The sequence below is a fragment of the Pantherophis guttatus genome, chromosome 1, assembly GCF_059756535.1.
Source record: "Pantherophis guttatus breed Tessera chromosome 1, ASM5975653v1, whole genome shotgun sequence".
Taxonomy (NCBI): domain Eukaryota; kingdom Metazoa; phylum Chordata; class Lepidosauria; order Squamata; family Colubridae; genus Pantherophis; species Pantherophis guttatus.
In genome coordinates, this window is record NC_142063.1 from 121,906,733 (window position 1) to 121,920,457 (window position 13,725).

The window sequence follows — 13,725 nt, forward strand, 5'->3', positions numbered from 1 at the left end:
AAGCTGACCGCCATGGCTAGGAAGGTCTTTGCTCAGTTCCATCTTTCTCCAATCGTTTCTGCTTGTCCCATGATGTCTGATATACCATTCCTTCTCCAAGTCCCTTCCATTAAACAGTCACTTAATGGGACCCCAAAAAGGTGTCTTCTCTGTTGTGGTACCTGCCCCATAAACAGCACACAAAATTTAGATAGTTCCAATGATGCAGATCTTTAATTAATGCCGAAGACCTGGTTGTTGTCTGGGTGTTAGCTATGGGGTGAGTTCATCTTAATGCTACAGTTGTATAATTTTTAAGTGTAATACTGTATGTCCAAGCTGTACTTTTAAGGAAAAAGATCCATGTTAAAAAAAAAAAAAAAAGATGAGGGTGTGCTATAACAACTCTGTGATCTTTTGAAGAAACACATCTGCCAATCTGTAACTGTTAGGTCAAATTAGAGAGCCAAAATAACTTATTTCTTTTGTTCAGAACCTAGATTTATCTAAGATATTCTCAAAGGAAGGTAATGCAATAAAGGAAATTGCACAGCATGTTAAATTTTCAAGGACAACCTCCCCCTTATGCCTGAAGAGAAACGTTTTCCATCAATGTGTGCTAGCTGCTCTAACATATGCCAGTGAAACATGGACACTAACCTCACAATCGACACACAAGCTACGAGTGGCACAAAGAGCCATGGAAAGATACATGTTCGGCATTACAAGACAAGATAGAAAGACCTGCACATGGGTTAGAGAACAAAGAAATGTATATGATATTGTCAAGCGTGTAAAAGAACTGAAATGGAAATGAGCTGGTCACATAGCAAGAAGAACTGATGGCAGGTGGACCAAGGCAGTCATAGAATGGATCCCACTTGATAAAAAGTGTTCACAAAAGAGACCTAAGACAAGATGGATCAACGACATCAGCAAGTACTGCCTAGTTGCCTAGTTGGTAACAAGGTGCTCCAGAGTGCCATAGAGAACATGAATAGGTTCTTTCTTTCATCTGATTTTGATTTATGTTAGATTTTTTAAAAAATTAAAAATCGATAAGAAACAAGCAAACTACAAAAAAAAAAAAAAGCTCTTGTCCTAGCATCAATTCCTTATAAAAATTTCTTATAAAAATAGAAGGTTGGTTGGCTGCAATCGAGTGTGGAAAGCTGGAAGAAAACATAAGTCGGCCTTCTAGTATTTTATGTGTGGCTAATTTTTTTCACCCACCACAACAGCCATTTTATAAATAGACAAGCTCTGTTTGGTAAGGACACAAACCTCATGCTTTCAAAATTCCAAATAATCTGACTTGCAAAAATGTTTCCTAGATATACATATGCTACCATTCTTTGAAGGAGCTTCGTGTGGTTTTTGCAAGGCATATAAATAACAAAACAGTATTTAATTTGGATCATCATTGATGGACAAGGTCTAAACAGCATCTTTCTTAATTTATGAAGCATTGTTAAATCACATACAGCCATCATCAGAGAAGAGATCATAAGCACAAAAAAGTAAATAGTTAGAAAAGGAGTGCTTGTAAAACTAGCCAACATTGTGACACACAATATGCTAGCATCCAGACACTTATTTTGACCTAGATTCTCCTCTGTTCACTGTTAAATTTGCCACTCCTTATAGTTTATACTATTCCTAAAAGTCACACACAATATCTCTGAGAAATCTATTCATGAGCAAAAGGATAGGAAGATAGGAAAACTTTTATTCTAAAATCAGAAAAAGTTTCATTAACAGAAAGTCAGTCAGAATCAAGGCCTGGGGAGTACCAATCGAAAGGCTGCCCCTAACCTCACTTCAACATGAATGAATTATCTTTTACCAAAAACTGTTCAAAAGCAAAATTCTAAACCAAACCGAGATGTACCGTGTTTCCCCGAAAATAAGACCCCGTCTTAAATTTTTTTGAACCCTGAAATAACCGCTTGGCCTTATTTTTGGGGAGGTCTTATTATTTTGGGGTGCGTGGAGGAAACCAGAGGAAATGGTGGGGACTGGCTGTGCATGTGTTTAAATATTTCTGGGGAGGGCTTATTTTTTGGGGGGGCTTATTTTAGCGCATGTGCTCAAAAGCCTGATTGGGCTTATTATCAGGGGATATCTTATTTTCAGGGAAACAGGGGTATTCTTTTTATATTTTTATACTGCGACATGAGCAAAGAGGAAAGATCTTTTTGAATGGCTTAACTAATTGGGCAATGCAGCTAATCTGAATTGAAAGGGCAAAATGAAACCTGAAACACCCATAGGCACAGAAGTATGTGTTTAAAGTGCTTCTAATAGAGGCTACAGAGATACCCACGAAACACATTTTGGCTTTTGAATCTGGATCACCACACAGTCTTAGACAAGACTGAATAATTTACTAAGATTGTTTTCATTTAAAACATGTTTTAGAATGTATGACCTTTGTAACCAATCTGAAACACATTCTTGCCAATCTTAACAACCTAAGCCTTCTTTTTAAAGTTGCTGTTCTTCTTTTTAAAGTCACTGTTTTAATTGCAACTCTTTAAGGTATAATAGTATGAAATAGCAGCACTGAAAGCTCCATTACAATTTATTCATCTCACATGACATGAAGTATCTCAACTCCTTGTTGCGTCTTACAGGGTAACTTACGGTACTTTGAAAAATACTTTCAAGGAACATTACTTGCAGAGAAGCTAATAACACAGTAAATGTTTTTTAAATTTAATTATGCATGCCCTTGTGATAACATATAGATGTGTACATGTGTATATATTACTCTAAGGCAGGGGTGACAAACTCATTTTCATTGAGGGCCGCATCAGGGTTGTGTTTGACCTCCGGGGGCCGGGGTGGGCATGGCCAGCTTGATATCATTCGTGTTAGGGGTGCCTTTGGTGGCCTAAGCTCTCTTCCAGCGAAAACGGGCTCCCGAGGATCGATCCTTCGCTGTTTCCAGGGTGGCTCCATGAGCCAGATCTAAGCACCCCAAGGTCCGGATCTGGCCCCCAGCCTTGAGTTCGACACCCCTGCCCTAAGGGAACAAAATCCCTCTCTGATTACAACTCTTCCAGTATTTTATGGTCAGATGTTATATGTGAGGGAGATTATAAAATCTAATTCTTCCACTTAGGCACATAGCAATTCCCCAGGTTTCATTAAAGACATGCCGTATTGCATTCTCCAGCTGTTTACCTAAATCTGGCTCCCAAACTTGTTTTAAATCTCCTAAAGGGCTACCTAGATCTATTTTCAAGAAGTAATGAGTAATTTTGTAATGCTACACTTTTGAATTGTGCTAAATATCTGATAAGTAATCGTTACTTTCTCAAATTTAGGGTGCAGTTCACAAGTTCTATCATCTTGGGTCTCTCATCAGAAGAGTTGGCAGAGAAACATCCAGTACAAGTGCCAAGCACCTCTTATTTCACAAATTAAATCTAGGTATCCAAGCATGCATAACAGGGAAGCTAATCCATAAACAAAATAGGCTTCTGTGTGTGAATAAAATAGACTATTAACATTCTTTCTTTAAAGGATGGGCTATGCCAAGTTCTATGTACACAGAAGACATTGTTATTTCTGTTAATTGTAAAAGAGTGTTGTATTAGAACATAACAATTGATGGAATTGGTCTGTGAGGAAGGCATCTTCCAAATCTTTGGCTTGCAGAAAGTATTGCACCTAATTATTAGATGAAACCTTTGCATCTCAGCTCTTGCAGCTGCTTAGAATGACCAAGCAGTCAATTAGTAAGCAATACTGACAGGCCTTCACAAAGGATTTAATTAAATTTTAGAGATTGGCCTGGCCAGCTGTGTTCATGACTCTTCAGACTGAATCCTGAAAGTTAAAGCTTCCAAACAGATCTAGACACTTCCCTAAACAATTAAGGGCACTTGTGAGTCATCCTATGGAAACAGAGCTATTTTTGTCCACAAAAACCAGGAAATAATAGCCTTTATGTTGACTTTTTACTTTGTCAAATAAACAAGTTTCAAAACTGATGGGGAAAGAAATAATCTCTCTTGACATGTATATGATAGCTGCAGTTAACCTCCTTTTAAAGAATAAATTTAATCTTTATAATTGCTACAACAAATTTAACTGCATAATGAATACACATAATTTCACAGAAAGTTACTTCTCAGAACAATTAATTTATAATGCTTAAGACTTCTGCCTGTCTTTTCCCCCCAAATTATAGAACTCCCACAGTTCAAAACAAAAATATAGCTATGTCATATGTAACAAACCAAACATGTCTAGTTTAATGAAAAGAAGGACTAGGTGAGACATGATAACAGTGTTCCAATATCTCAGGGGCTGCGGCAAAGAAGAGGGAGTCAAACTATTCTCCAAAGCACCTGAGGATAGAACAAGAAGCAATGGGTGGAAACTAATCAAGGAGAGAAGCAATTTAGAACTAAGGAGAAATTTCCTGACAGTTAGAACAATTAATAAGTGGAACAACTTGCCTGCAGAAGTTGTGAATGCTCCAACACTGGAAATTTTTAAGAAGATGTTGGATAACCATTTGTCTGAAGTGGTGTAAGGTTTCCTGCCTAAACAGGGGGTTAGACTAGAAGACCTCCAAGGTTCCTTCCATTTCTGTTATTCTGTTATATTCTATTCAAACAATCCATATTTTTCAATACTGTGTATTGCAGCAAAAATGTTTTCCAAAATTTAGTTGCTTAGTAAAAACCACTGTTACAAAATAGAGTTAGAGGGTTTTTTTGTACTGCAGGAAACTATGCCATGTTCTAGAGAGCACATTGGAAACATTGTTATTAGTGTCAGGAAGGAACCAGAATGTCTGGGGAATGTGGGTTTAAAAATATGTTGGATAACACAGACAACAGCCAATCAATCCTCCAGTTCAGAGGCCTGAAGTGTCTTTAGAAGCATTTCAGGAACTGGAATATTTGATTGCTTCCCAGATGATAGGTGTGGCATTATTAAAATTTGACCACTTCAAACCTAGTAAGACCTCCTGGTTAGGCCTTCATCAATTTGACTAACTTATATAGGTCTAAACTATAATTAAGCACGCCTACTTTTCAATGGTCTCATCTCAAGGACAAAGCCGACAAGCCTATATCATCTTAGAATGCTTGCATTTCTGCCAAGAGTGAGACCATCAAGGTTCAAGGTTGTGAAATCTTGTCAAAAATGAGACAATCAAAACTGAGGTGTTTTTGTTTATAACAAGTGGTGATGAGACCGCCTCAGAGATAAAAAGTATCTGTTTCTCAAGGTTAATTGGACTGAAATGAGTAAAATAATCCTACTCAACAAAGGTGTCTCACCAAGCATGGGACAAAACAAAATGAGCCAAGTTTTAACCTACTGACAAAAATAAATGCTTAATTCTAAACCACAATACTGAAGCATTACAGGAAAACATAAAACCATACAGATTTCTAAGGAAAAGAAGCAGATACCACTACAGGTAGTCCTCTAATTACGACCACAATTGAGCCCAAAATTTCTGTTATTAAGTGAGATATTTATTAAATGAGTTTTGCCCCACTTTATGACCTTTCTTGCCACAGTTGTTATGTGAATCACTGTAGTTGGTAAACTAGTTGATAAGTGAATTTGGCTTCCCTGTCGACTGTGCTTGAAAGAAGGTCACAAAGGGTGATCACATGATCTTGGGACACTGCAACGGTCATAAATGTGAAGCAGTTGCCAAGCATCTGAATTTTGGTCACATGATCATGGGGATGCTGCAAAGGTCACAACTGTGAAAAACGGATATAAGTGCATTTTTAGTGCACTTGTAACTTTGAATGGTCACTAAATGAACTGTTGTAATTTGAAGACTATCTGTAATCAATTTCTCCTTGCCAATCTTCTAGGGAAACCAGCAATGCTATATCTTGAGGTTCAAGAAAATGGTGAAGAACTGAAGACCTATTCTGTTCCATTTTGCACAAGAGGAGGGTGTGTTATAACTGAGAGTGGAGCACATGGTGTTTCTATATTTATTTATTTATTTATTTATTTTATTCAATTTTTATACCGCCCTTCTCCTGCTGGACTCAGGGCGGTGCACAGCCTAGAATAAAAAACAATTAATAAATTAATAATAAAATATTAAAATAAAAATAAAAATATTAAGTTTTATTTTCTGTTTTTGTGATTTGGAGACTTGGAGTATTAAGTATTTCACTTTATGCTGACATTGTTAGTCACCCTCTGTGAACGGGCAGTATGAATATATAGGTAAATTCAATAATAACCTGTCATTCTAAGGCACTTGTCTGTCACTAAGATCAGAGGACAAAAAAAACCCCGTCTCTGATGAATCCCTAGAATTCACTGGAGCACCATTTGAAGCAACCAATGTAGCGCACATACATATTAATCCATATTAATTGGATGCTAATTCGGGGACCATAACACTTATTTTGTAATACTTAGTGTGATCCAATAATGGCAGCAGCTATACTGACCTGCAGCAAAAAGAAACTGGGCCAGGATGTACCAATGCTGCTTCCTTTATAGCATAGTCAGATTCTTTCTTTTATAAGATCATCCTCTCCATACCTAATGATCCTGTCATAAATTATAATTTCTTATAAACTGCAGCAATAAAAATGAAATCCTGCTGTTTTTCCCTCCCTCCTCTCTATTTTTAGAGTGCTGCCTCTTCGGTGATGTGTTAAATTAAAACCCCAGGCATCAGGAAAGTATATAAGTCTTTATTGTGAAGGCATTCCCAATTGTCAATGAATTTTCAAGTTCGTTTTGATCCACCGATTTCCCCATTGAAAAAACAACCTGCTCCCTTTCTGCAGAATACTTAGCCACTTAAGTGACTGCATTCTTTGTAGCTACTTTTTGGAACCGAAACCTGGAACGGTAGAATTCACTCTATGTATTAAAAAATAAGGGGAAACAATTTGATAGTTTCAATCTGCTGTGAAATATGCTAACATGACTCCAACAGAAACCTCAATCCATTCTTAAATCTTTCAGGAAAGTGGATAGGTAAAGGAAGCTGAGGACCTGTTGAACAACAATTCAAATTAATGACCTTTGTAATACTGGAAGAATTTTCCTTGGCAATAGTTGATATACAGTAGATATAGACTAGGATTAGGCTGGAATGAAGAACTTATGATGTTTATTATACTTATTATTATTGATCATCGCACAATCAGCCAGATGTTCAGACTGGGTTTGGCATTTTTGTCTACCTATTGAGTTCTTACCAAGGACCTGGGATAGGCAAATCTGGACGTTTGATGGTGTTACAGATATCGTCGCAGGATTTTCCAAGTAAAGCCTCCTTCTGCAATTGACTCATGGCAAATTTGTCAATGCCTATGGTGTTCAAGTGATGCTCCAGTTGTTTTGGGATTGCACCCAAGGCGCCTATTACTATTGGTACTACCCTTGCTTGCCTTTGCCATAGTCATTCTATTTCTATTTGTAGGTTTTTATATTTCGTTATCTTCTCCAGTTCTTTCTCTTCTATTCTGCTGTCTCCAGGCAGTGCCACATCCACTATCCAGACTTTTTTGTCTTTCTTATCGACAACTGTTAAGTCCGGGGTGTTATGTGGCAGGTGCCTATCTGTCTGAATTCTGAAGTCCCAGAGCAATTTAACTTCTTCATTTTTTATGACTTTTTCTATTTTATGGCCCCATCAGTTCTTACAGGCAAATGATATTCCAATGCACCATTGTTGCTACTTTGTCATGCCACTGCTTGTAGTCAATCTGTGTGATCTTCTTGCAGCAGTTTACCAGGTGGTCCACTGTTTCTTCAGCTTCTTTGCATAGGCAGCACTTATTGCCTGTTGCTGTTTTCTCAATTCTGGCTCTGTATACATTTGTCCTTAAGGCTTGGGCTTGTGCAGCCGGAATTAATCCCTTGGTCTCTTTCTTTAACTTTCCTGCTCTTAGCCATTGCCAGGTCTTGTTGTTGTTGCAGTTATTGTTGTGGTTAAACTCTTATGTTGATAATATGTGTTTGTGGAGGGGGGAGTTGGTTTATTGGTTATGTGCCATCAGGTTGTTGTCAACTCTTAGCAAATTGTGTAAATCTCCTCCAGCATGATTTGTTCCTAACTTCGTATTGCTAACCTGGTCCTTCAGCTCTTCCAACCATACACTCATTCCCACCATAACTGAATCCATTCACCTTCCTCTTCTTCTCTTTCCTTCCACCTTTCCCAGCATTAGAGTTCTTCCAAAGAGATAGCTCTTTGCATATTGTGTCCAAATTTTTGTTTAAGCTGGTTTATATTCTATTTTATTGATTTAGCGATACTATGCTTAGTTTTAAGTGCACACTAAGTAAAATTATTACTGCTTGTCAACACACAAGATTATATTTTTATCCCTAACTAGAAATCAAGATATGTTTCTAAAATCCGTATGGTTCTCATTTCTTGGATTTTCCAACTATATTAGGCCTGATAACAACCTTGAACACTGTAGGAGTAAATCCCCAAGCAGAAGTATAGTGAGCCAATTAAAACAGAGTCTCTTTGAAATGACTCCTTTGAAATCTGGGCTGTGAAGCCTCTTCTTGGAGTCACTGAACTTCTGCTCTCCCACTTCCTTCCCATAGTCTCTGAAATAGGTCTTTCATGGCTGGCTAGGGTTTCCTGTGTTGCCCTATCGCTACATAGGACCGATGGCAAGCCAGAAGCAATCATTTGTGCTCTCGTATTGATCTCCACTGACCACAGGACTATGAGCTGACAGCTTATTCCCTACTGGCACCAGCTCCATTTCATCACTTTCCTCAGCAGGCAGACTAAGGGTGGCAACCTTCCAACTAGCTGTCAGGGGTTAGGAGAATTACCAAAATCCACTGCTGTTCTTGGCCACTACAACTTCTAATGCCTCATGTTGATCTCTCTAGTTGCCCTGTTGTTCTAATGCCAGAAGCCTGTTCAATTAGGATTTGTTAACAGTCCTTTCCAACACATCTGTTTTACTTTCACTCTTGGCTTTCTCTGTCTTTAAGTTCTTCCAATTCTCCTCTTGCCTCCTTTCACATCCAACTCGATCCTTTATTTCTATTCCTCCAGTTCTCATCAGTATTGCCATCCACTCAAGTACTGGTGTTAAGCTGTCTTCCGTTATCACACTATCTTCTTATTCTCCTCATTCAGTGTTCGTTTATTTGTGACAGTTGGGGGTTTTTGTATCGTATTGCTTCATCTCTCTGTTCCTTTTGCCTAGCAATCTTCTATCTCCTTGGAGGCTTCTTAATACTTGTCCCTTTATAAGCATTTCCTGTACTCGGTCCAAGAATCTTTTATCTTCCTTGTTAAGTGGATGGTGGACAGGTTCACCTGTAGACACTTTACATCTTCTTCCAGTGTAATGTACTTAAAGCAATGACAAACCATTCAATTCCTAGCTGAATTCAGTCTTTTTGGAAAGGTCACTGGTAGATTTTCTTCACATGAAGTTCTATTCCTCATGTTTTAGACCATGGGTGTCAAACTCACGGCATCATGTTGCCGTCATGTGATGTTTTTTCCTTTGTGGAGCTGGGGTGGGTGTGGCCTGCGTGTGATGCATTTGGCCCACAGGCCGCCAATATGACCCCCCTGTTTTAGACTAAAAAGAGGTTTTTGTTTTTTTTAAATCAAACTCATTTTTCAACTTTGTTCAAGAATTCCTTGGAAAGTCACCATAGATTTGTCAATAATAATGATCAATAATAGTAAGCAAACTACCCTGAAGCTTATTTTCAATTATTAACATTACCCTATAGTTATGTACCTGTGAAGGCATTTTTAATCCATTTTGGACATATCCTTCATGCCACAAAGCCAAAACTGGATTAGTAGGTTTCTCTGCAGAAATTCAGGGTCCATGTCAGTGGTGGGTTGCTACCGGTTCACCCTAATTCGGTCGAGCCAGTAGCAGCGGCAGTGGGAGGCTCCGCCCACATACCCGGATGCCGTCAAATATGACCTGCGCATGCGAATCGGTAGTAACGGTAAGTGAAACCCACCCCTGGTCCATATGCTAACTCCAAACATGCCAGATGAAACACCCCATGCAGAAACTTTGGCTCTGTATATATTACACCAGAAAAAAGAAAGCTGTAGCCCTGAGATGAATTTTCAAATCCATCTACAAGTGAAGGCTTTAAGTCTCTAGTAGAGCATGGCTTTTAGAAAAGACAAAAGAAAAAGAGATGAAAAAGATGAAAAAGTTGAATATGGCACCACCCATTTCTTGTTTCAGCCTCTCATCACTGGTACAATCCTCTTAGTAGATGTCCAGGTAGTTCTTGAGAGAGATTTAAAAAGATTCCTTAATCTGGGTTTTAAAAGTTAATTGGTACTCTACCATTTTACCTCTACTCTCACTTCATTTCTCCCTTTGGGTTTTACTCACAAGTTTACAGTCTCACGCATTTTTGGGGTGCAGCTCCCAGCAAACCAGGTATGTGTGAATCTGGTTTTGAGCTCCGAAAATTGTCTAAAAAATGTTAGAACAACCCTCCCTAAATTAAGGGCTTTTATACATGAAGAGCTTGTCAGTCAGCATAGCTGATTTCCATCACAGTTGGTGATACAATGACATGACCTACATAGTGGGAGTAGATCATGTGAAATCAAATCCAGCAATTACAGATATGCATGGCACTAGGAAACATTTGTTAAAATTATTAAAACACTGTCCTCTAAAAAAAAAACTTGGTAATTTTTGCTTACCACATAGTAAGCTGAGAAAGCTGCACAAATACTGAGTCCAGGATAACTCATCTATCACCACTTCTTAGCATTTTTAAGATACTTCTCCCTGAAATCAATTCACATATATACGACCTTCCAGGCTGCCATAAAACTCGGTGCATTAATTTGCCTCTTTTTTTTTTTTTTAATTTGATTTATATGCCGCCCTTCTCCGGAGACTCAGGGCGGCTTACAATGCGTTAAGCAATAGCCTTCATACTTTTGTATATTTATACAAAGTCAGCTTATTGCCCCCACAAACTGGGTCCTCAGTTTACCTACCTTAGAAAGGATGGAAGGCTGAGTCAACCTTGAGCCTGGGGAGATTCGAACTAGCAGTAATTGCAGGCAGCTGGATGATAATAACAGGCTATTAGTCTGCTGAGCCACCAGGCTCTTGCCTCTCATCTTATTCCAGTGTCAGAAGAAGCAACATTGCTTAGCTAACCTTAGCTGATCTTGAAAAGCTAACAAAAAACTTGTTAATACGTTGTAACAAGACTAGGAAGCGAAAGAAAAAGAAAAGAAAAGAAATCACTCCAGAAGAACACTGCCAGGAAAACAACATGGGCACATTCAGATAGTCACCAGAGGTGGCTTTCAATCTGAGAATCTTTACTTTCGTCTTATTTCACTGCCTATCCTCCAACCTGCATGTTTTTCCTCCATCATTGCTTTTCACATCATGCTAATCTATTGCTACTACTTAACCTACCTCCAGTTCAATTTGGTCCACTTGACCTATTTTCATGGCTTTTAAACAAAACCAATGTATTATTTTCAACCCAGCTCAAGATTGTGTCTGATGACATTTTAACAACAGTGCACATGCTGGACTACTGCGTGATCGCCTTATTTATTTACTTTGGAAATGTATAAGGCTGCCCAATTCTGTGATGACTTTGGCCAACGTAAAAGCAATCATACAATCATAATAATACAAAAAAGCACTGGAGGGGGGAAATGTATCCATTAAAAGATAGTCAAACATACAGAACCTGCCACTCACTCGAACCAAGACAGATTAGAACACAGTCAGGGTAAGTATGGATTTTAATTTTTAATTTATATAAAAAACGTGTTATAGAAACCCGGGCAATATGTAATATTTCCTTGTCCCACTTCAATTTTGGGTCTGAGGCTGTGATTTTCATATTTTCCCATCCTCTTTTTTACTGCCTTCTACATTTTGCAAGTTAGAAATGTAATTGTTGTCTGATCTTCATCATGTTTTTATTGTAACACAAATATATGTTTGTAGGGCTATAAAAACAGACTCTGTTCTTCAGGTATAATTACCCACCCACCTACCACCATTACCCATCGGGGCCATTTCAGAGTCAGGACCTAGGAAATCCATGGCCGATTTTGGAAGCACATACATATAAACTGCCAAAATACCTTAAAAGTTTACACTAGGCCCTATTTAAGCTGCTGCAAAAGAAGGAATGCAACCATGTCTGAGAAGCACACTAAGAAATATCTTGTACAGTAAAATGCATTCCCAAGTTATGGACAAGGGAGATTTCTTTTTAAAGAAAAAGATATTTCTACTCTTTTTACATATTTTTTCCACATAAAATGGACAAAGCATTTATCAGGCGAAAACCAACATGATTAATTGCATCCTTAAGATAATAATGAAAATGCATTAGTTCAGGAAGTTAGCATAATGTATTTATTTGAAGTTAAGTTTCTCTATTTATAACGTAAAATTCTCATTTACTGAGTAGGAATCTTTAAGAATATCACTATATTCTTTTTCTTAATGAGAAGGTGAACACAACTGACAGAAACTTCCTTGTAATTATAAACCATTCTGCAAATTGTTGGTAAATTAATGTTAGGTATCCAAGGCATTCAAGCACAGACATCAAATGCTTCTGAGACAGCTGAGCAGTTTCCCATTATTGAATTTACTTTAATAAATGCATGTTAAAAATGCCCTTGTCCTCCAGATCTAATCATCCTAATGCTCTATTTATTTCATTAGCCAAGCCTTTGTGTATGTGCACATTAAACCCTGCGTTTCAATGAACCACATTTCTGCTGCTTGATTTGATTAAAATAGCAGCAGTTCCAGGAGTACACCATATTTGTGTACTCTTGTGGATCAGATGGAGAGACAAATTGCAAAAGGAAAAAAAAAAGCTTTGGAGAGTGTGCCACCATTTTTGTGTATGCAGAAAACTAAACTATCATAAATTAATCTCATTATAAAAGTAAATCTTTTATAAAGTAAATCTTGGAGTGCACAGAGAAGCCCAGAGCTATGAGGCTGGTTAGTGCTATGAAAGTCTTCCCCTTTGGATTAATTTTTGACAATGAATTTTAATCATCCTTGCTTCTTTTTATATACTGTTTTTAAGTTTTAATAGTTTATTTGTACACCACCAGAGTACAAATTTGAAGCAATTCTTATTTAAAGTTGGTGGTGTTATCTCTTTTAAAAAAAAGATGTCTGCATAATGTAGCCATTATCCTTAATCAAGGATTAAGGATAATGATTTTATAAAAATAATTTACATTTATCCAGAAATGCTGAATAGCAATACATATAGAAGACATTTCTTATATACCTTGTATTCTGAATATGTTACAAAAGGCTTTTACTGAAACTTAACCATCAATTTATTATTTATTACATTTTAAAGAAAATTTAGGATGATATAAAGTGTATATACATTGTATATATATTATTGCAGAAATTTAGGATTACAGTCATATACCAACTTGCTATAGGAAAATTCTATAGTAGGATTAAATTCTAAATAAATAGTGCTAAACAGATAACATAGGTTTATTATATGCGAAGAGTTCCATTTTCCCCAATACTTCCAATATTTTTCTCAATACTTTTCTAATACTTCCTCACTTCTTCAAGACAAGAAAGATAAGGGAATCAATTAAAAATAGTTAACACCCAGCAACTCAGTTGGAACATACCAGTATGACTCAGCCTGGAGTTAGAAAGATTTCTGCATTAAATCTCAGTATCACTTAACACAATTCTCATGGGAGTAGTG

General features: G+C 37.4%; 1 protein-coding gene across 1 annotated transcript in view; it reads right to left on the reverse strand.

Moving 5' to 3' along the window:
* XRCC5 (X-ray repair cross complementing 5) overlaps nt 1-13,725 on the reverse strand; it is a 59,058-nt gene that overhangs the window by 9,785 nt on the left and 35,548 nt on the right. The gene's annotated exons all lie outside the window — the stretch shown is intronic.